The sequence below is a fragment of the Dromiciops gliroides genome, chromosome 3 (genome assembly GCF_019393635.1).
Source record: "Dromiciops gliroides isolate mDroGli1 chromosome 3, mDroGli1.pri, whole genome shotgun sequence".
Lineage (NCBI taxonomy): Eukaryota > Metazoa > Chordata > Mammalia > Microbiotheria > Microbiotheriidae > Dromiciops > Dromiciops gliroides.
This window is the reverse complement of record NC_057863.1, coordinates 518,494,867-518,516,125: the sequence shown is the minus strand read 5'-3', so window position 1 is coordinate 518,516,125 and position 21,259 is coordinate 518,494,867. Positions and strand designations below refer to the sequence as shown.

General features: G+C 37.7%; 1 protein-coding gene across 1 annotated transcript in view; it reads right to left on the bottom strand.

Moving 5' to 3' along the window:
- Positions 1–21,259, bottom strand: part of CNTN5 (contactin 5) — a 1,623,595-nt gene that overhangs the window by 1,205,960 nt on the left and 396,376 nt on the right.

Here is a 21,259-nt window from a genome sequence, read left to right as displayed (position 1 = left end):
TTTCTAAATTGAATTTCACTGAATTATATAATCATAAAATGGCATAACTGAAACGGTTCTTAGAGACCAAACAGTCTAAGCAAATTGCTTCATATTTGGGGAAAACTGAGTCCTGAGAAATTAGGTGACTGGCGTATATTACACAGCTAGTTATTGGCAAAGTTAGGATTATGTAATAGATAATATTTACCACCTCCTGTGCTTCGGGGAGAATACCTAGGAAGAAATTTAATGTAAAGCATCACTGGGACAGAGAGAAAGAAGAAGGATGGAAAATACAATGGAGTAAGTGTATTAGGAAGAGTAAGAAATTGAAAGACTTTTTATTGTGGCATAATCCCTTTTCCAAAGGGGGACATAAAAGTTAATAGACAATTAGTCAATTGAAGAAGACTGAGGATGTATAAATGAATGAAGGTAGGAGAAAGGATGATACTTTCTTGTATTTATAAGGGTTACAAGGATCTACAAAACTGAGGGTAATTGAAGGAAGATTCAGAATGTGCTAGATTATTCCACTGGTGAGCTGCACACTGGTAAACAAAACTTGGGGAAAATTTTATATCATAAAGCATTCAAGTTACTCTAGGTAATAGGGGACAAAGGGTCAGAACAACTATTGAGGAGCTAAGAAAAGTAAAAAAAAATTTCAGTAAGCTTACTTCTTAAGCCTGTGGGAATTAGACCAAACACAGTAACATTTCTAGTCCTGAATGAAAAAAAAAAGTGTCAAAGATTTCTGAATACTCTCTTAGATGAAAAATGTCAGTTATGGCTTTTACTATTGTAAATCTTATGTTAACCTTGACATTTTACTTTATGTAAAGAATCAAAAAGAGCCAAAAAGAATCCAAATAAAAAGCATAATTGTATAATCAAAATCAGAGGCAAAATGATGTTCCTCTCAGTTCTAATTATGTGTGCACACACATGCACACACATCAGAAATACATGGCTATTAGTCCTGTATACAGAATATGCTTTGAAAATTGACCCAGAATTTGAGACAATTTAAATAATTGTGCTTACCAACATCCTAGGCATCTTGCAGTCTCAACCCCCTTCTCTGTTATTTGATAATAAAAGAAAGTCCTGATTTTAGAGTTCATAATTATGGAGGTGAAAGCATTTTTAAAATGCTTTTTAAAATGCTAGGTCATCAGCATCATGATAAAAATAAATAATTATTTAGTATCTTATTTTGTAGGAGAGACTCCTGGTACAGGAACAACAAGAGTACAGAAGATTTCTCCTACTTGGAAATTATATGTGGCTCTCTCCTCTCTGTCTTCTCCCTCTCCCCCATCAGATACTAAGTTATTAGCAATATCTCTAGTTACCTGAGTTCTCATTTTTCTCCCAAAGCAACCATCCTAATCTAGGCATTTATTTCTTAGTCTCCTACCTGATTTTATTGCCTCTAATTGAAACTACTCTCCAACTGGAGTAATCTTCCTGATGCATTGATCTGATCACATTCCGAAAGGCCTTTCTTTAAGACATAATTAATGCTCTACCTTCTGCCCTCTACCCTCCCCATCCCCATCTGAAAAAGTCTTTTCTCCTCAAATGTCCCTGAGTTCTTTACTAGGACCTCTCCCTTACATTTATACTCTCTTATTAGTGATTTGACCACAATTAGTTTCTCCCAATTAGAAAAATCATTTCCTGAAGAGAAGGGTCAGTGTCATATATAACTTTGCTTCCCCATTACCTACCACAGTGTCTTATGCATATAATATGTGACTATGCATGATCCACCAACAACAATGACAACAACGAGAAGATTTTATGGAGTAGCTGGGAGTTGAACTGGGACTTGAAGGGAGGATAGGATTCACCTTTATGTATTAAAACACCTAGCTTCCTGTAGTAGCCCTCTCCCCTAGATACCTCTCTCTTAAGGTCCCTTTTTCCCAGGAAGTCTATTCTAAGCACCTTCCCCACCTTGTTAATGCACTTTCCCTCCCCAACTTATTTTGTATTTACTTATCTGAAATATATGTATATATGAATATGTATAAATAGACATATAGACATATATATGTGTGTGTGTGTGTGTGTGTGTGTGTATGTATCATTTCCTCCAGTAGACTATAAAATCTTTGTGGTCAAAAAGTATCTTAGTTTTCATCTTTGTATTCACAGGTACTAACATAGAATAATCACTTAATTAATTTTGGTTGAATTTAATTATATTACAAGAGAGAGGCATAAAGAAGAAATTCCAAAGGGTTTGGGCAATGTATGAACAAAGACAAAGAAATAAGAGCACACACTCCATTTGCATTGAGCAGTGAGGAAACATTATTTTGTTAAAGGGGGAAGATTTGGGGTGGGAGGAAGACTAGGAAGAGTTAAGGCTGGAGAGAAACATGTGGGTGAATTAGTATTACCCTGTTGGTCCCTATAATGCACACCGTAATGGCAAGAACAGTTTCAGACAAGGCTGAATAAGCATGTAGGATATTCTCAGAGCCTGAAAAGTCTCATAGAATCCTACTGAATAATGCTACCAGTGCCAGGACTCTGGGGGCAGTGTACTATCCTAGCCATAGATACATAAGACACCTGGGGACTAGGTGGAGATGGACTGCCACAGATACCATCTGCTTTCTAGGCCACTGTCCAGTGAATGCTGACATACCAGCAGAGTACACCAAAACACACAGGTAAGGACAGACCACCAGAGACCTGAAAGAACAGAAGGCAAGTTATCTTAAAACAACTGATGTCCTATTCTTCTTCTCCATTAACATATAATGATTCTGTGCTTGCAGAATGAAGGAGCAGTTTCATATCCAAAATACTTGTTATTGCATCTTCTCCTTCAATTTCCTGGCTTATGCAGCTTGGGCTAGAGTAGAAATGACTGAACCCTCATATGATGAATATTCCCTACATATAACCTCCAAACAGCTATGCTGTTTCTCCTCTATTAACTGAAAATAAATACATATGTATTCAGTTAGTTCATACACATACACATGTATAGTGGGGAAGGGAATAGAACCTGTGATTTCATTAGTACTTTATTCCTTTGACCAACAAAGACTGAGAACTATACTGGAATGTATATTCTTTGAGAGTTGGCTGGTTCACTGAGATTTTCAATAGCTTGTTCAAGTTCACCATGGCCACTTGGTGTCAGTGGTGACCCTCAACATGGATCAACTTGATTCTGAGATCTGTTTGCTTTCTAACTGCTTCTTCTAATGTTATCATTTAGTTGTTTTTGTTTGTTTGGAGTGGTGGAGGGTAATTCTCTGAGAGAAGCCCATACTTGAGGTAGGGAAAATGTAAAATTGTGAAGATGCCACAAAGCAGTTTCATGGAAGAACACAGGGGAAATGAATTTAGGATGCTTTTCTGCATCTTTTTGGTACTGACTTGAGGGAAAGAAAGGCTGATGGAGAAGAGCTGGCATATGGATACATTTGAAGGTCATTCTGAATGGGCCTTCCTAAGATTCATAGAAGGCAGTTTCAAGAAAAAGAGCCTATTTCCTAATTTTTTTTTTTTTTTTTGCAGGGCAATGGGAGTTAAGTGACTTGCTCAGGGTCACACAGCTAGTAAGTGTCAAGTGTCTGAGGCCGGATTTGAACTCAGGTACTCCTGAATCCAGGGCCGGTGCTTTATCCACTGCGCCACCTAGCTGCCCCTCCATTTCCTAATTTTTAATCGCAAGTGAAGGTGATCATTACACTTGCATAAAAATTATGAAGTTTATTCATATGTAGAACCCAATACTTTAATCACATAACACAAAATTAATATAATATTTTTAATGGTGTATTAGAGAGACAGCATGGTATAGTGGATAAAGAGCTAACTCAGAACAACCTCAGCTCAATTGGCCTTAGATATTTACCAGCTGTGTGAGCTTGGACAAATCATTTAACCTCTCTGAGCCTTTGTTTCTTCTTTTGTAATTTAAAAAGGATAATAATAGCAGTGAGCTCACAACCTTATTGTAAGGATCAAAGGAGATAATATATGGAAAGTACTTTGCAAATCTTATGTGTCATGTAAGTGTTAGCTGTTATTCTTAGTAGTGTGCATGATCATTGCCTCAGGATGTATTTTTCAAACACAATGTCTCTGGAAGCCTTTCCAAAGGTCACAGAGAAACTAGGAGCTGCACTGGGGGAAGGAACACCTTCACTTACACCCATGAAATCACAGTATGTTGAAACAAATACATGAAAAAATATTTTATTAAGCACTCACAATGTGTAAAGCACTCAGCTAAATGCTGGGAATCAAATAGAAGAGAAAGAAGGCTCCTGCTCTTAAGGAGCTCACACTCTAATATAATGGAAGAAGCAAAATATAAAGTAGGGTTCAGTTGTAGGGTGGATGGAAAGGTTCAGTGGTCTTTAGGCTGAAGAGGCAAAATAGAAGATAATGAATCTTCTTTAGAGTCATTTCCATTGATCAAAAATAGATCTATTATTGATGTTGTACTCTTTGCATCGCCAAGGACTTTGGTAGTAAGAACTTTCATTTTTGTGCTCCATCTTTATTAGGCACTGGTGAGAAGCTATTTCAACATTTCTTTTTTTTTTTTCACCTGGACCTGTGATTTTATAGGTGTAAGGAACTTCAGGTGTAGAAATTTCTATTCTATGAAGATTTGCACCTAATCTGCAACTAAGAGTCTAAGAGAGTTGCAGGGGGATACTAAGTTAAGTGAATTCCCCAAGGTCAGATAGCAAGTGTGTGTTAGAGGCAAGTAAATTGAAGCCAGATTTTCCTGCCTCTGAGGTCAGCTTTTTATCTATTACACTAGGCTAAGACGACCTCTCATAAATATTCATATAAATGACTGTAATATTACTTTTATTTAGTTGAATCAGGCATTTCTAGATTCAGCTAGATGGACAAGAGAAGGTCTTTGTATAGTAAAGGAAGGCACTTTTTGAAGATTCCAGATAAACCCCATTGGGACCTAGACATTCAAGATTCCCTGTTGTTGTTGTTGTTGTTTTTTTCTAATGGGGACTTCCTCAGTTTAAGAGCTCTGGAAGTTGGAGATCACATAGCTCCTCTATTTATTTATTTTCACTTCCCAAGGCTGGTTTCATATACCAATACTTGTATGAGCCTAAATTCCCTGGATTAAGCAGTTTGGGGTATGAGCAGAAATGGCTTAGTGATAAGATGGTGAAATAACCTCTACCTACAACCTTATAGAGAGAACTATGCTATTTGTCCCTCTGGTAACTGATTGCTATTTTTTTTTTGATAAACATATAATTCAAATCCTCAACCTACAAACACTAGCAACTATTTTACAATCTGTAGTCTTAAAGATAGGACTGTGCTGGAGCTGATTCATACCAGCTCAGACATGATTGTTAAATTTTCAGCATGAGCATTTACACTTCAGAAGCTGGAAATGCTATAAATAAGGATTTCGCTCTTTTGTTGATTATCTAAATCTAAAGTGATGGTGGAAAATGTTAATAATGTAAGTTAAATTTAAATGTCCCATAAATTCATTCTTTCTTTCTTTCTTTCTTTCTTTCTTTCTTTCTTTCTTTCTTTCTTTCTTTCTTTCTTTCTTTCTTTCTTTTGAGGACTGATTCTCAAACATTTACTGGGTCCTACTTTCTCCCTCTCCCACTTAGAGAATTGCTTGGGTCAACTCTCACTTTTGAAAGAAAGATATTGGGAGCAGTTTGCTAGTATTACCTACCTCTCTTCCATGAGATTCTCACCTGGAATGTGAGATTTGGATTATATCACTCAGATGGATGGTTGTTCATGGAGTAGAGCAACTCACAAAGCAGAGGGAAGGGGTTCAAAGACCCTTAAGTCAGCCATAGTACCTTCATGTCTTGCCTTATGTGATATAAAGCACATGAAGCATCTTAAAATGGTGAAACACTATATAGTTACACATTTATATCATTATTAGTATTATTATGGCTTCCCACAACTTGGGGGCAGGTGCATCTGTTGGAAAATATGCCAGGGACACCTGAGATGTGGATATTCCTCCCCAGAGATATGGAGAGAGAAAAACATTTGGGCTCCTCCGTACTATTGACCTAGGACTCGGCACTAACCAGTATATATAGCCAGGTAGTTATCAATCTATCTCTGTATCTGTGTATGCATGTATCCATATATATCTAGCAGTGACATAGGAAATTCACCAAAATGAAAATTGCATATGAGTTGCTGATTGGCATCAAGGAAGGGGGGTTTCCATACTAGGAATTCCCAATGTCAAGGATATTACTGGTCCAGACTGTACCATCAAAAATGATATTATTTATTTGAAATTAGTTCTAGAAGAATGAATTAGCTCTTGCTGGATATACATTGTACAAATTCCCAAGGAAATCATTTATATTTAAGTGAACAAAAAGGGAATTATAAGTAGTATCCACAATTAAATTAAGTTTTAATGAAAAAGAAAATAAAATCAAGCCTTATCTTTTCCCCTCTCGTCTTTTTGTTTTGTTTGTTTGTTTGTTCTTTGTTTTTTTCCCCTCAGAGGAGTCAAACTCTTCAGTTTTGTGTGTAAATACTCCATGATGAAAACCTTTGGCAAAAAGTTTTGAAACTGTCATTTTTCTTTTAGCACCAAATAAGCTCTGCTTTTTTGTCTCTTTCAAAATCCTTTAAGAATCTACTTCTTGGCTATTACTTTGTAGGCAATACCCCATTTCCTGGCTAGCCATCTTTCTTTTTTAAAAAAAATATCACAGCCCTATTCCTATTCCCAGTTCTAGAATTAATAAATTCTCTATCTCTTTTTTATAGAGGTTTCTCTGTATGCTCATATACTCCCTCCATCTATCCTCCCACCATCTTCTCCAACTCACATTCAGCCTCCCTCTAATCCCTTGGTCTTTGCTTTCTTTAAGTCATTCCATGTACTTGGATATATCTTACTTTGATTTCACAGAAAGGCTCATCTTCCCTCTTTCCTCTAAATCTATTCTTTTATCTCCCTGGTCCATTTTCATCTTTTACAGATCTCTCTTTTTTCAAGGACTCCCCTCAACAAGTGCCAGCCGCTGTGCCAGCTCTATTTATACACTCCACATCACTGTGGATGTGTTTCCCCCCCTCTATTTACAGTACTACTTTGCCTGCTCACTCTAGTTAATTTAGTTGGCTGCTAACATGTGAATTATCCTTCTCCTCATGCCAGATTCAAAGGGATAGCACCAAACAGAATTTAAATTCCATTAGGATGAGCTCCATTTTCCTTTATCACTTTGACATTACCTGGAGTACCTTCTTATCATCCATATCGGCAAACGCAGCAACAATGGTGAAGTTAACCAGTAGAGTTGCTGGATCAAGTATTGTAATTACTTTAAAAGCATCAGTAGCATTGATCCTTTCTGCAAAATCACAGCACGATTCAGAACTTAAGCATTGCCACTTATTTGCATTCTCTCTTCTCACCTGCCTTTTTCTTAGTATGAATAAATCATCAGAACAGATGGTGGAAGATTATCAATAAAAGGCGTTGTTAGCCTCAGTGTGAATCCACTATTCTCAGTCAACATGGATTGCTCCAGCCACCTGCTCATTTATTACATTCAAAACAACTCATTTCCTGTTTTAGGCATTCTGTGGTCAAATTGTTAAGTACCTTCACTTAAGGACCAACTGACAGAGAAATTTTTCATTGGGCCAATAAAGTCTTGAATTTACTACATCTAAATTATAGTTCATTGCTGAAATAAGTTCACCTTCTATGTTCTTAAGTCACAGAACTGCTACGCATGACTGTGGCATCTTTTAATTCCTTCAAGTCCCAGCTGAAGTTCTGCCTTCTATGCGAAACCTTTCTTATTGCCTTTAATTTTATTCCCTCCTCTCTATTGATTATTTTTAATTAATTTTGTCTATAGTTTACTTGTATATAATCATTTACATTTTCTCTCCCCTATTAGCCTATGAGTTCCTTGGGAAAAGGATTATCTTTTATCTTTCTTTGTAACCCCTGACACTTAGCATAGTACCTGCTATATAATAGGCTCTTTTTTTTTTCTGGTTGGGCGATGAGGGTTAAATGACTTGCTCAGAGTCACACAGCTAGTAAGTGGCAAGTGTCTGAAGCTGGATTTGAATTCAGATCCTCCTGAATCCAGAGCCAGTGCGCTATCCACAGTGCCACCTAGCTGCTCCCCATATAATAGGCTCTTTTTTTTTTTTTTAGTGAGGCAATTGGGGCTAAGTGACTTGCCCAGGGTCACACAGCTAGTAAGTGTTAAGTGTCTGAGGCTGGATTTGAACTCAGGTACTCCTGACTCCAGGGCCGGTGCTCTATCCACTGTGCCATCTAGCTGCCCCTCTATAATAGGCTCTTAACAAATATTTATTGACTGAATAACTCACTCTTGACATTTTTAGTTACAGTAATATTGTTGTTCATTTTAAAATTGTGATTATATATGTGTATTCACATACACATATTTATTAGAATCAAGTCAGAAATGGCCTTCTTGCTAATGTGGAGCAAAAGTTGGGTGAAATGCACCTTAAAAGGAAGTTGCAGCTTATATAAATTAATAATTCCTTCTAGGTGATACAGTTCATCCAAGAGATGCATATTAGTTTATAGGTATAGGTGCTTCAGTTTGGGGGCAGGAAATAAGACAAGATAATGTAAGTAGGGGTTTTAAAAAAATTCCCCCCAGGTTCGTTAAGCCCCATATGGCCCAGAATCTTTAAGGGCCAAATTTAATATGGGAAGAGCTGATGCCTCCCCAACTGTTCTTCCCAGACTGATAAGAAACAAGATTAAAAAGCCTCCTTTCAATAAAAGCAAAAAACCGTAGGGTTTATTGATGAGAATAAATTTAGAAATAAGGACAAAGAAAAGTAGGACATACGACCCATAAACTCGCCCAGTGGACTCAGCTGCTTTGCCTTTGACTCTCTCTATTCCCCTTCGTGTCTACGTTTGTGTCTCTTGCCTGCCGCCATGAACTCTTCTCTCTCTTTCCCTTCTTCTCATCTCCTTCTCTCTCATCTTGTCTCCTCATCTCCCATCCCCCTCTTCTCTACCCCCCAGAATAAAAAACCCTTCTCTCACAGGAAACCCAGGTCGACCACCCACATACCTCAAGCTAATTTGCTGGCACCCCTAGAGGAGGTGCCCAAGGCCGGCAGGTGCTCAGGTTTTCTGTGCATACTCCACTGGGTGGAGGAAGCTATGCGGTGTGCACTGAGGCTTGCATGCCTGGGGGTGGAGAGAGCCATGCTGGGCACAGCCAAGGCTTGCAGGGCACACCCGAGGTTTTCTCATTTTAGCCAAAGATGGAGTCCCAAAAGCGAAATCAATTCTTATAATAAGAAATTCACAAATGTGATGGACCTAGAACCAAATCACAAGGATCTTCTGGCACAAAGGGCCCTTTGTCATGGTCATGAATTTCAAGACTTTAATCTCGTAGGTTAGGCGTAAGCTCCCCAAATTAAATGATTTGCCTAAAGTCACAAAGCTATTTAGGAGGCTGAGTGTTGATTAATATAGGGTATATCTTTTAAAAATGAAATCCATGTGTAATACTCAACTACAGGGACTAAAAAGTGGCGGGGGGGGGGTGGCAAGGTGATGATAGCTGTTACTATAGCATACAGTGTTCTTTTTATCAATTACCTAGTCATGCAAGTGATTTGTACCTCTCATGAGTTAAATTGGCATAGTTTAAAAAGCAGGGCTGGGACATGTATGGGGAACTAGGGCTGAGACTAAAGGTCTAGAAGAAGAAGTATGGGGCAAGGGGAAGGGAAAGGATGAGGAACAGCTTTGTAAACTTTTTTAAAAAGTGTAAATATTTTTAATGCCAGACAATTCTTCTCTTCACTGTATATAAGTATTTATTTTCTAGCAAATCAAGTTACATGTATTAAAGTGAATGCTTATAGCCTCTACATGCTACTGACACATAGAGGGTCCACTGAAATACCCCTGTGGAGAGTGCACAATTGCTGCTACTATAATCTGTTTGTAATTTATGTTTAAAATAAATCCAGAAAATATATATTAGATACACAAACCACTATACACAAAAATTGTCCTGTCATCATGGCATTTCATCATAATTGCAAAAGAGCTAGCATGGTATAGCGGATGAAGGGTTGGCCTTCGGTCAGGAAGACCTAGGGGTAAATCTCAACAAGCATTTACTATGTTGATAAAATCAAAGACAGGTCCTTTATTACTGTGATGGAAGGAGAACCTAATACAAATCATAGTAGAAATTTGTGGTTGAAAAAGTGTCAAAGTTGACAAAAAGCTTAAGTTCAGCAGAACTGGATGTAATCAAAGCATCCTTGCCCTGAAACCACTTAGTTATTATAAGCTTGGGGCCCAATAGAGGTGTCAGCTTGAGGGTTCTGTGGATTAAAAGAGGGATACTTTCCTGAGGACTTAGTAAAGAAGCACGTTTAATTCATTCACTCATTCCTAAAATATTTCTTGATGGCCTAACATGTTCAAGGAAAGGTAAGGAAATTCCAACATGAAAATGAACATCCCAAGCAAAGGAGAAGAAGAAGAGAAACAGAACAAAGACAAGAAACATTTATTGACAACTGATAAATACAAAGTAATCTGCTAAACCCTGAGGAATACAAAGACACACACACACATTCCTGTCTTCAAATAATTTATATTCTAATAGGGGAGAGAAAATGGAATATGGAAGAGTAGTAGCCTAGATGAGAATTTTTCTTTTGAACATTAAGGTGCTAGGGACTGGGCCTTGGGGGATAGATTGATCATTCTCCATCTAGGAGCAGTGATGACATTGATTTGAGCAAAGTCCAAGAGAAAGTAATAAAGGAAGCATGGTTATGATTTTCCAGAAATGGAGATCTACCATTATAGAGAGTCAGCCTCCAGTACAAATGTTCTTCTGGGACGTAACAATTGATGGGAGGCCTTAAAGGTGGCCTTAAAGGAGGCCTTAAAGATGACTGTATGGTTTTGGTTTTGGGTTTTGTTTTTTTTTACATTAACTGATGGCTTCAGTTTTAGACATTTTGAGCATGAGGTGCTGGCAGAATATCCCAGTGGAAATAATCAAATGACAATGGGAATGTGGGTCTGGTGTTTAGACAAGAGGTTGGAATTGGAGAAATGTGGAGAGTTGGGGACCATCCACAAAGATTTAAAAGTGGAAATAATCTGACTGAATGAGGTGCCTAAGTGAGAGAGTGCAGAGAAAGGAGAATAGAGCAGAGAATGTAACTCTGGGGAATGGTTAAATTTAGGGATATGAGAGAACAAAGGAAAGTCACTTAAAATGTCAGAAAAGGAGTAGCCAAAAAAGGTAGATAGAAAACCCAGAAAAATACAATGATAAGGAAAGCAAAGGATGAGAAGATAAACAAAAAACGGGCTTTTGTTTCAAATAGGACAGAGAGGTCAAGAAGAATGAGAAATGCGGGAAAAAAAGGTCATCAGAAATGTGAATTTAAAAATTAGTGGGATCTCAAGTAGAGTAATCTCTGTATAGTGTTGGAAATAAGGAAGTTAGGGCCTAAGGAGTGAGTGGGTGGTAAGGAAAGTGAAAGCAATGAGTATAGAAGCCTCAAGAATTTTGTCACTGAAGAAACAGATATAGTATATCAGCTCAGAGTGGTAGGAGAACTAATGCAAAATTTTCTTATTTTGGGAGTAAGTAAAACCTTAGCTTTTTCTGCATTGCCAAGTACCTTTCACACTTAATTGCATGGTGCAAATGTGTATTGATTGATTTGATTTGTTGGTAGGGATAGAGGGGAAGAAAGCAGGAGAGAGAGAGAGAGAGAGAGAGAGAGAGAGAGAGAGAGAGAGAGAGAGAGAGAGAGAGAGAGAGAGAGATTGAAGATGCAATAGAAAGGGGGTAGTATGCAGTATTGTGATTTTTTTTCTCATAAGGCTTTCAAGCAAGGAAAAAGATTGGAGGAAGCTTAAGGAGGAGGTTGCCCAAAGCTGAGGAAGATGATGATAAGTAAAATCAAAGGACAAAGGTATTAGGGGAAGCATCCCTCACATAGCTGGCCAGGAGATTCAAGCTGGTAGAAAGACAAATGAAACCAGAAGCTATCTGATAGAAGACTTGGAAATTAGGGGACGGGTCATGGGACTGCCCTGGTCAGGCCACATTGGGAGTACTACATCCATTGTTGAGAGACACAGTTTAGAAATCTCTAGAGAATTTCTCAAGGAGGGCAACCAGAATGATGAAAGGCCTTAAACCCTGTAAAGAATAAATTGTTATTTGAGGTTTTTAATGCCTTGGTGCACACAGGCCTGGGGCTCCTCAAACCGCATGGTGCTCCACCCACTGGTTGTATCCATTGCCAGAGCTCTGGCACCTCACGTCATCACCACTCACTGGCACCTCCTACATGGGCCTGGCAAAATTATAATGATTGGAAGCCTAGTGAGGGCAGTCATGGGACTGTCAGAGCGGCCATCCCATAGGCTGGGGCTCTGTGGGGTGTTTCTAGGGTTGGGGGATGGAGAATTGGGCATTCTAGGTGGAAGCTGGAAAGTGACAGGCACTCTGCTGCGTATTTTCAGCTGATTCCTGGGCGGTGGTATTTTTTCAGGTATTATAATTTCCCTTTCCCCATTTTATTTTCTTTCCCTTGATCCTACTGATCCTGTTTGTGTTTGTTTTTTTTTAAGTTCGTTCTTGTTAAAATAAATCTTGTTCTGTTTTGAGGGAGGCTGCCGGTCTCCTTCCTTGCCCCAACATTGTGGCAAGCCGCTGAGCTAGCACTCCCCAATTAAAAATTGGTCCCCATAACCGATACCACATGAGTATTAGTTGGAGGAGCAAGGGATGTTTAGATTGAAGAAGAGAAGACTGAGGATAAAGGTACTTAACTGTGTAGGCCTAGTTTTCCTCATCTGTAAAATGGGTTGTTGGACAATATGACCTCTGAGATCGCTTCCAGCTCTATATCTTTGAATGATGAATGTACTGCAGTATACTTAATTTTATTGTGTTTCACTTTATTGCACTTTGCAGATATTGCATGTTTTAAAAATGGAAGGTTTGTGGGAACCCTGCCTCCAGCAAGTTTATTGACAACCATTTTTCCAATAGCAGGCATTCACGTTGTGTCTCTGTGACACATTTTAGTAATTCACACACTATTTCAAACTTTTCCATGATTATTATATCTGTTATGGTGATCTGTGTTCATTGATCTTTGAGGTTGGTATTGTAATTGTTTTGGGGAGCTACGAACTACACTCATATAAGAGGGAACTTAATCGATTTAATATGTGTGTTCTGACTGCTCCAAAGACCAGTCTTCCTCCCTATATCTCCCTCTCCTCAGGCTTCCCTGTTCCCTGAGACATAACAATATTGAAATTAAGACAATTAACAACCCTACAATGGCCTTTAGTGTGCAAGTGAAAGGAAGAGTCAATCTATGTGGCAAACTTTATTATTGTCTTATTTTAAGAAATTGCTGCAACCACCCCAACATGCAGCAACCACCACTCTGATGAGTTGGCAGCCATTAACACTTTGGCAAGGCTCTCCACTAGCAAAAAGACTGCAACTCACTGAAAGCTTAGATGATTGTTAGCAATTTTTAATAACAATATTTTTAAATTAAATTATGTACATTTAAAAAACATAATACTATTGTATACTTAGTAGACTGAAGTTCAGTAATATAACTTTTACATGAACTGGGAAACCAAAAACATCATGTGACTTGCTTTTTTTTTTTTTTCAATATTCACTTTATTGCAGTTGTCTGAAATTGAACCTACACTATCTCCATGGTATGCCTGAAACTTTAATATTTTAAAGGCTGTTGTATGGAATAAGAAATGGACTTATTCTGTTTGGCCCTGAGGGAAGAACTGAAGAGGAATGGATGCAAATTTTTTTTAAAAAGAAAGAAAAAAGGTAAGTTTGATTCCAGGCAAAACTTTTTCAACAAGAGCTACTCAAAAGTGAAATGAGTTGTCTTAGAAGGTAGTGGCTTCCTTGTCACTGGAGGTCTTCAAACAGAGGCTGAATTAAAATTTCAACTTTGGTAGGCAGCCTTTCCCAAACCCTCTTAATTCCTGTTCCTTCCTCCTCTTGTTTACTTTCTATTTATTCTATATCTGGCTTGTCTGGGTATATTTACTAGTTGTTTCCCCTTTTTGGTTATGAGTCCTTGAAGGCATGTACCATGCTACATTTTGGAACCCCATTGCTTAGGCACAGTGGTAGGTGATTTGTAAATGTTTACTGACTGATTGGCTTAGATTACCACTTATCAGGCATGTTATAGAAGGGATTCATATATCAGGCATGAGTTGGAGACAGCCACTCATTACCCTTCCCAATCTGAAATTTTAGATTTTATGATACTGTGACTTTGGTCTTTATGAGGTCAGAGAACTAAAGCTGTGGGAGTGAAGGCTGGACAATAGTTCAGAGATAAGAGATTGTTGTCATGAACAGAAAAAAGAAATAGTATCCAAATGAGATTGGGGGGGAAAGGTGTGGTATTTATAGGATTTTAATTATGGAATTTGGAATTCCTAGTTTCCTTCAAAGCTCAGCCCAAATATTATGTCCTATCTGAGATCTTTCCTGATCTGTTAATCCTTTGTATTTTCTTATTTGTGTGAAAGCTACCTTGAGAGCAGGGCCTGCTTTCCTTTTTGTTTTTGGCTTTGTATTCATAGAACCTAGCACAGTACCTGGCACATGGTAGCATACAATTAGTAAAGGGTAGGTGATTGATTGAAATTTTGTTCTTTTCTGCAAAACAGGAATTTTGTCAAGAATGGAAATATCCCAGCCATGGATCATAGAAAGTATGATACAGGGGATATAGTGTCCCTACTTTATTTTCCTCCAGGGACACCTTGAGATTTTCTGATTGGGGTCAACTCTCTAACTACTGTGGCAGCTTTGAAGGGCTCCACAGAGTACAAATCATAGCTTACTGCTGTATTGTGGGATAATAGCAAAGTCTGTGGGGATGCACATCTGTTATGTTTTCCAGTCACATCTGTACACCGAATGGATAATATGCACCATTTGTAGCTTCAGTTTCAAATATATACAACAGTGCAACATTAAAGAACTATTATAAATTATGAAGGCAAAAGTGGTTCTTTTCTCAGAAAAAAAGAGTTAGGGTCCAAGTGACAGACTTTACACGTACCTACTGGGTCTTGGTGAGGGGGATGTCATTGTCCATCTGTGAAAGGATCAGTGAGAGTTACTGCCCACAGTCATGCTCCAAGAACTCTGTTGGCAATGTTGGCTATTTTAAACTCCTCACTATTCTAATTCTTTCATTGCTCCATCCCTGGCAGTGTGAAATGAAATGAAAGTGGTGGAGTACCTGACCCTTGTTGAGCACAGTCCTTGAAAAGAAAGAGTCTACCTGTAAAAGATGTAAATGGGCCAGACAAATTTTAAAAAATAGCTCAAGAGAATAAATAAGAGTCCTTCAGTGAAATCAGTATGAGATAAATCCAAGTCCAGAAAAATCTTAAAAGAGAAAAACACCAGAGCTTCAGAGGGAGGCTTGTATATGACAGAAGCTTATAGAATTTAGAGCTAAAAAATATTATAGTGATTCTCTCTGGCCCACAGGCAGCATGAGGCCCAGCAACAATCCCAGATAGGCAGAGCCAGATTAAAATGTAATTGGAGACTGTTAAATAATATGAATAAAATACAGTAAAACATAGGTAATGTTAATTGGAGGTCTTCTAAGTTAATATGCAGTCCTGATTCTATTTGAGCTTGACAACATTTCTATTCTAAGTCCCTCTTTTAAGAAATGAGGATGGGGCAGCTAGGTGGTGCAGTGAATAGAGCACCAGCTCTGAAGTCAGGAGGACCTGAGTTCAAATCCGGCCTCAGACATTTAACACTTACTGGCTGTGTGACCCTGGGCAAGTCACTAAACCCCAATTGCCTCGAAAGAAAGAAAGAAAGAAAGAAAGAAAGAAAGAAAGAAAGAAAGAAAGAAAGAAAGAAAGAAAGAAAGAAAGAAAGAAAAGAAATGAGGAAATGGGAACTCAGAGAAACAGAGACTAGCCCAAGTCCACAAAGCTAGTAAGATTCAAAGCTGGAATTCAAACCTAGGTCTCTTAACTCTAACTTCAATGCTCATTTACTAAGCCACACAGTAATTTGGGGCATAGAAATATAAATAAAGACCAGCCACAGAATGTGACATTGTATATGGGTCAATTGAAACAGTTAGGAGACACAGTAGATAGAGAAGTAGGATTGGTGTCAGAAAGGCCTGAGTTCAAATCCAGCCTCAGGCACTTCTAGCAGTGTGACTCTGGGCAAGTCAATTAACCTCTGTGAGCCTCCATTTCTTCAACTGGAAAATAGGAACAATGACAGCAAATCCTCCCAGAGTTATTGTGAAGCTCAAAGAATATAATATGATTAACTTTCTAAGCCCAGTGCCTGGCACATAACTAATACTATATAAATGTTTGTTTCCTTCCTTCCTGCTTTTATAACTCTATAGGTATAGTCAAGACATGGATATAAGTCCATGTGTGGATAATTATATATGGAATTAATAAACTAGTAATTTTCTACATTCGGTAACTAGATGGATTTCTTTAATTGGCTAGTGGGTTAAGATGGAAAGATGTAAACTTGATTGTTCAGGACTCACTACTACTCTTCAAACTATGTGAACCTCTTTTTCAGATTAATGAAGAAAGTTTCCGTGTACAAAGTTGATAGGCTCTGCTAGGTCCATAGGGTAAAAGTGAAAGGAATGGGAGGATTTTTTCCTAACAAAATAATCTTTTCTTAATTCATATTTGTTAACAATGGTTAGCACATGGGGGGATACGACAAAACTTACTTCCTTGTAATGGCAGTGAAAACTACATTGACTGTGCTTGTGCCAATTCCAGGAAGCTCAATGCAGAATACGAAATCAGAACATGTGTGGTTTCTTTTGGTGATATATATCTTCAAGAACAATATTATGTGATATGGAATCAAGACACATTTTTTAACTTCAACTTAGATTTTTTAGGTATTTCCAAAACAATTTAATTTAACCATTGCCTGTACAAAAGCCCAACATCAATGTTCTAGCAATGCTTTGCACTTTCAAATCATAGGGTCCAATGGTTTTCGAAGAATCAAGTGAAACAAGATAAAGGGATAATGTTAAGGTGAATAGGAGATGGTCAAAGTTCATATTCAATGATGAATTTTGTATAAGAAGTTGCATAAATTATTACAACTTTCCAAAGTGTTCTGGTGCTGACTGATAAAACAGCAGAATAGAATATAGATAATTTTGAAACTAATAAAGCATCTGAGAATTGCAGCAGATCTTTTACATAAGAAGCTCTGAGAGCAGCATCTGATTGGCTAAGTTTCACTGAGTCTTCTAATAGTCTCCGAATATGCTGTAAAGCTAATATAATCTTGCAAAAACTGCTTATAAGCAGCAAACAATTTGCTTGCATATATTCATCCAGATAATTACCCATAATCATTTGGCTCATTTGCCTATGTATCTTTTCCCTTATGTTAGTGTGTCATCAAGGAAAAATACAAAGAAAACAGATTTTGTCTGTTCATTTTACCATGTAAGTATGGACATCTGCAGTACAGTTGTGACTGACAAAATGCAGGGAACACACTACAGCCCCAGGAAATAAAGAGGAAGGGACAGAAGAATAGAAATTGAACCTATACTAAGGCACTAGAAGGTTCCCTTTACAACCTTCAAAACTAATAGTCGTGAGTATTATGGTGACACATTTTAAAAGAAAACTTCATTTTCCTTGGAAAAATACTAGAGTTATGACTCTTCTGGGCAATGAGGAGTGAACAAATGATTTACTCTTTCCTCCATCTGTTAGATCAGGGGCCCATTTGATCATACATCTAATACTAATTTTATACATAATGAAACTGAGGGCCAGAGAAGTTAAATGTCCTGACCAGGGTCAGAAGGCTAGTACATGTCAGTAAAGATTGACCTGCTAAAGTGAGGGCCCAGTAGAAATCACATAACATAAATTTGGAGTGGATTCAGGCAGCACGATTTCCTCATTTTCTCCAATTTTGTTCTGCAGCTATGAAAAGAGGCAGCAGTTGCTAGGAGTAATCCAAAGCTAAACTTTGGCAAAGTAAGATCAGCAGTAGGTTAAAAGGGCATAGGACTTGAGAGCATAGGGGCAGCTAGGTGGCGCAGTAGATAGAGCACCAGCCTTGGAGTCAGGAGGACCTGAGTTCAAATCCGGCCTCAGGTCAGAGAAGAATTAAACTGCTGTGTGTGGAGTGGGGAGGCAGGGTTGATACCCAGTGAAGGAACATGGGTTCATAGGCTTCGCTAAACTGTTCTAAAAGTTAAGAACCTATGCCCTAGCTCTCTTAACATTTTACAGATGTTCTTGAGGGATAGTATGAAATAAATTAAAATGTTTTCATGATGCCATTTGATCCCCAGTATAGATCAAAGTGCTTTTAAGATATATAGTATATTTTGAATAAATATTTATGGAATGAAAGTAGATAAAAAATTTAGACAGTGAAGCAATCGAGTGATTTTTAACGTACTTTTTGTGTTTAATCATAAACATCTCCAATGTTATTAAAGAGGTATGAGGTAAAGGCATGACAAATGTGGAACACTTTACTCTTAAAAATTAAATTAGGGGCAGCTAGGTGGCGCAGTAGATAGAGCACCAGCCTTGGAGTCAGGAGGACTTGAGTTCAAATCCGGCCTCAGACATTTAACACTTACTGGCTGTGTGACCCTGGGCAAGTCGCTTAACCCCAATTGCCTCACCAAAAAAAAAAAAAAAAAAAAATTAAATTGTATGTTATTTTCAGTTCCAAATTCTTTATCTTTTCTCTTCTACTCCCCTTCCCATTGAGAAGGCAAGAAAATAAAGTCCATTACAAATATGTATAGTTATACAAGATAATGTCTTACATTAGTCATATCAAAAAACAAAAAAGAAAGAGGAAGGAAGGAAGGAAGGAACGAACAAACGAATGTATGAACGAATGAACAAACAATGGCAGGGAAAGAGGAAAGAAAATCAATTTGTACTCTAGTCCATCACCTTCCTATTTGTAGATGCATAGCACATTTCATCATGAATCTTTTGGAATGGTGGCTGGTCATTGTGTTGATCAGTTACTAAGTTTTTCAAAGTTGATATATTTATAATATTGCTATTGTTTTATAAATTGTTCTCCTAGTTCTAATCACTTAACTTTGTATCGATTCATAAAACTCTTCCCAGGTTTTTTCAGAGACCAACCCTTTAAAAGTTTTTTTATGGCCCAATAATATTCCATCACAATCATATCTCATAATTTGTTCAGCCATTCCTAACTGATAGATAATTGGTAGATAATTTTCCAATTCTTTGACACCACAAAAAGAATTGCTATAAATATTCTTGTACATATATTGCCTTTTCCTCTTTCTTTATCTCTTTGTGTTATGAACCTAATAGTAGTATTGCTGGGTAAATGGGTATGCACACTTTAATAGCTTTTTGGATGTAGTACCAAATGGCTTTCCAAAATGGCTGGACTAGTTCACAGCTCCACCAACAGCACACCAATATGCCTATTTTCCCATAGCTCCTCCAGAATTCATCATTTTCCATTTTTTGACATCTTAGCCAATATGATGGGTATAAGGTAGTACCTCAGAGTTGTTTTAATTACCATTTTCTCTAATTATTAGTCATTTGTATGAATAATAATAGAATAGAATAAAATGAATAGTAATTGAACATTTCTTTCCAGCTTCGATTTCTGAGATTTTCTTAATTACAATCGACATTCCTAAGAAACTCTCAGAAGCAGCAAAATTTCCCAGGTATACTTGTGCTCCTGGGACAATCTTAAGAATATCATTGAGGCTACTCTTCAGTGCATCTGTCTTCAAAAGTTCAAAATGTTCACTGAAAGAGAAGACTGTATATATCATAAGGTCCAGAATTTTCAAAAGAAAATCATTCCTCCTTGGCTCAATAAATGTTTCAGAAATCCTTGCTAACTCTAGCTTAGTTAGGGTTTTCAAGCTCTGATAATATATTATCTTTCAAATGTAGTCTAAGGGGTCTGAGAGTTTTGGGGGTTTTATTTATTTTGTACACCTTAGTTTCAAATGGCTCTTAGTCTACTGGATTTTCTTAAAGTGTTCATTTTTATCTCTAACATAACCTGTTATTTGGTTGTCTTGCATTTGGGAATTGGAGAGAGTAGAAGAGAAAATTTCATTTCCATGTAACTTACTAGTGAAAATCAGATATACCAATGTTTCCAGGTGCTATGGATCTGTAGAGATTAACGTTCTTTTGATCTTGTGTTTGATATCAGCTTTTGACCTAATATCTCAAGGACTTTTAAGGACATACATATTCTATTGGATTGAAAGACTTTCCCAGAGGAATCCAAATACATTTTAACATCATCTTTAACATTGGTTCCTTTCCTTTGTACTTGAGCATTTGACAGATCTAAGTAGATCATTAGCAAACACTGTCTAAGATGCCATTATGCTTCTGTTCATCTGCATTTAGAAAAATGAGTGAAGTCTGAACCAACTACATGCTCTTCCTGGGAGAAACACTATATTAAAAAACCCAGTCTTCACCTTCTGCTAGGCCATTCCTGTCCATTATTTACCTGCATGTTTTTGTTCATTACCCTACAGCCAGATGATGGTAGCAATCAAGTCAAAGAGAGAACAAGGGGCTCTTCAGAGAGGCTCTGCCAGAGTAAAAGAGACAAGAACATTGCCCTGAATTTAGTGGGGGAGACACTGATAATAGGTCAGCAATGTTCTTGTTCTGTCTTTGGCTGTTCCAAGAGCCCTCTGTGCTTCATCCTCCATCTCAGCCCTCCCATGCAGTGTTCTGGGTTTCTGAATTACCTGTCATTGCTCACTCAGCCCTTCAAAACTCTCTTTCCTTCATGGCATGCCAATGTGAGTCAGTTTAATTAACTTGAATTCCTAATATACCTAAGTCTCGAACTACTTTTGAAATGTTTCTGGATATCTTTTTGTTAGCCAGACTGAATCTATAATTGGTCGAAGAATTCATGGAAGTTGGAGTGAATGGTTTGGGGTCAGGCTATTCCTATAAATCATATTTCTCAGTCTACTCCATCCACATGCAAGGCATGTATTTTTGTCTAAGAAATGGGAAAGAGAAAAACCTCTATCTTGGGGGGGTAGAGGTGGGGTCTGAACTCTCTTCTTTAATGGTGCCCTCTAAGTTTCT